Genomic DNA, 3609 nt, shown 5'->3' on the forward strand with positions numbered 1-3609 from the left:
TCATGCTTGCATGCTGTACAGTTAACCATCCACACGCTGCTATGATTTTCCAAGTACTTTCGGTTTGTTCTGTTTGTGTTGGCTTGTTTGTGGCAGTAGATAGCATTCTTATTTCCTTGCTGTTTATTCGTGGTGCCATGCTTTGTGTATGTGAAAATGTGTTAGGTTGTCCAAACTGTGATTGACACACTGCTCACAGCGAGAGTCAGTCAGTAGCCCATGAGCAATTTGTCACTAGAGGGTTCTAGGTATATGCATTCTGAAATATGCATTTTGCTGAATGCTTACAAACAAGGTGCTTGTTCAGCACTGCGATGAAAACATGCTAGAGCTTTAAAGGGCAACTCCAGGGGAATTTTGGACATTTTGAGTTGACAATAACATTGTTTCTTGGACTTCCCTGTCTTAGTTGTTTGTGATGAATAGTTTCCCAAAATAATGAACAAAAGAATTTTACAAGAAACTGGAAACCAAAAACTGAAACTGGATTATTTCCAATACCTGACGTCATGCACAACCAACAAATTACGTCCCGGATAGTATCAAGAAAGCTCTCATATGCACGTTGAATGGCTAATCAATGCTCTACATGTTTGTCATATGCCTTAAATGACGAAAAAAAAGCTAAAACTTTTCTCGTTCAGCAAATTACGTATCAGATATCAACGGGCAGGTAATTTCTGATGTCACAAATTAAGGTTTCCCATAGAAATTGGCCCAATATAGAAGATAAAATGACAAATTTTAGAAGTTATTTGTACTGAATCAAAACACTGCGCAGCTGCCAAGTACGGCGCACAATATCTGAAGACTGAGAAGAACCTATGATGAAATTTTCAGTATAATGCCTAAAAAAAAACCTGGAGGTGTCCTTTAATGCTGCGACGTGCTTGCTGTAGCTGCACCTGAACACTTCGTCCAAGCATATCTTTTGTCTCGAACACAGCAGTGTTAGTGTTTACTCGAAGCCTACAGCACTGCTCTCATACAGTCGCAATACTATTGGGCAGAAGAATGCAACAGTAGGTGCCATATATAGTAGTTAAGGCATTGTGACATTAAGTCACGTGATGCGGTTTAGCATAAGGAAACTGCTAAAAGCTATTTTGGGAGCTAGAAAATTGTTTTAGGTGGTGCCGGTTCTGTGCTTCTTGCCAGCATTTAAAGTGCCATTGAGTTTTTGTTTTTGTCTGGTTACCTCGAAATGTGTTGATTCATGTGCAAAGCTTGTTGTGAATGTTGGCTATGTTGATCAAATTTTGGGTATTCTTTGTTGTTTTTCCCTTTCTTTTGCTGTATAAGTTGAGAGACATTTATAACTATCGAGAAGTGGACAAGATGTGCACTAGGTCACAACTGACTAGACTGAAGAGAGAGATCAACTATTTTTGTGTACTCCAAAGCAATTGTGTATTGTAGTGAAATATACACTTTTTATAGAACTCAGATTCTTGTCTGTCTGTTTATATCTGCTGTGTGTCACAAGTAGCTTTACCATCAGAAAACCATAGATTAATACCTGCCTCAAGAAACACAACAAACGTATTAACCAGCAGCCCCACAAGGAAACAAATGTGGCTGAAAGTGCATTCCCAGAATGTGTGGACAACACTAACGTGTTCTGGGTAAGGCCTAGCTCAGCCGCACAACATGTGAAAATTGTCTCTACAAAAATATTCCTTGCCTCTTCAAATAACTCCCGAGGTAAGTATTTTTGTCACTTATCACTTTTTACTAAACTTCTACTGAGCCATGAAAAGTTAAATTTATGTCTGTTGCTTTCTGACCAGAAGCCTGTTGTTGTGAACTTCCAGCTTTCAATATCTCACTATTGAGCAAACGTGGTACAGGCAATTTACTTGTCTAAGTCATGAAGCGAGTCTCGTTTAGTATTTTCTCTGATTATTGAATTACGATCAATATATCGCCACAATGTCAACTTAAAAATCAGTTCAAAAAGTAACTAGAGGTGTAAAGGGCTTTTCGACATACAAGCCTGCCATAGGTATGCAGACACGAATGGGAGAGACTACATGGCAGGATCTGAAATGCTGCGAGGTCCTTGAAAATTGCACAGTCTGTATAGCACTCTCAAAAAGTGGGGATGTCTTTTTATGTTGCAGGAATTTGATGGTAGGTTTGAACCAGACTGACTTTTGAAAAGATGGTTGCGCCATGTAGGGCCAAAGTGGAGTCTAGTTTTTTTCTGCATGGTCTCCAGGCTCCCGGCTTTTTGCGAACATGGTAGATTGGAGATGACTGACTGCTAGAAGAAGGTTCCCAAGTTGCAATACGAGTTCGAAAACTGCCTAAGTCGCTTGGAGACGGGCATTGTAAGCAGGAGGTGACGGGTAGACCGGATGTAACAATATGGTGCCAAATATTGTGGTACATCGTTGATTCAAGGCTTTTGTCTTCAATGCCAGTGGCCGCCTGTGTTAAACTCGAAGCGATATGCTGGGTGCCCGAGCACGATAGAGCCAGTCCTTTCACCAATGCATTACTCGGCAAAACATGCCTTGGTGGCCCTTGCTATCTGTAGCATTTCACTTTCGCGTCGACCTACGTCTGGCATTTTAGAGTCTCACTAGAGTCGCTTGTCAACCAGCCAGTACTGAATGGCTTCTTTCCATATTGAGTTTAATGCTGCTGCCGGTACTGCTTCATCCTGCTGTGAATGACACAGCACGTTGTCCATCATAACAGCTTGTGCAGCTAATGAGTGTGGATGGAGAAGCCACTGGCTGTGAAAAGAACAACGGCAAGGACGGTTCTCTTCTCCTTGCAGGTGCACAGTTCTTGGTCCCCAAAGTGCGGTGATATGGCATATGTGGGTTCAAACCCCGGTCATGGTGGCCAGCGAAATGCAAGGCTCCTGTGGACAGCCGTGTGATATGTTAGTGCATGTAAAAGATTCCATGTAAAAGATTCCCCTCCACTACGGCACTTCTGTCTTTCCTCTCTCATTCCCACCTTCCTCCTCTCCTCCGCGGCGTAGTTGGGGTGTCCACTGAGAAGTGGGACAGTTACTGCGACTGTCTTTTCCTCAAAACCAATTTTCAAAATTTTCATATGGCATATGGGAACAGACTCGGATTAGAAATTGGGAAAAAGGTGTACCATAGAAAGAAACGAAAGTGGAAGAAGGAAGGCAAGCGGAGTTCGAAACGAGAAAGCTGATCTAGTACGGAAAAGCAGGACCGCAGTGTCGCATTCGAATGTCGCCACCCGGCCCACCCGCTTTGAAAGGTGCCATGCTGGGATCCCACGTTAACAACATTACCACATTGACGTTGACAGTTTCCAGCGACATCATAACGCTGCTGAGATCCACGACGGACGACAAACTGCGTAACATATGGATATGACTTGAAGGATTGAACCACACTGGTTATTGAACCATAACCGAACCACCTGAGCTCCATACAGTACCATACCGTAGTTTTGGGAAACTCCTGCCGCCACTAGCCAAACGAATTTTTACAGCAACAACATAACGTTCTTGCAAAAAAAAAACAACTGCGTTTACAAAAAAAAAGAAAAAATGTGCATACAGAGGTTTGGCAAGTAAGCGCTGTAGGTTTCACAAGTAAGCACTTTAGCCAAAGC

This window comes from Amblyomma americanum, chromosome 8 (assembly GCF_052857255.1).
Source record: "Amblyomma americanum isolate KBUSLIRL-KWMA chromosome 8, ASM5285725v1, whole genome shotgun sequence".
NCBI lineage: Eukaryota > Metazoa > Arthropoda > Arachnida > Ixodida > Ixodidae > Amblyomma > Amblyomma americanum.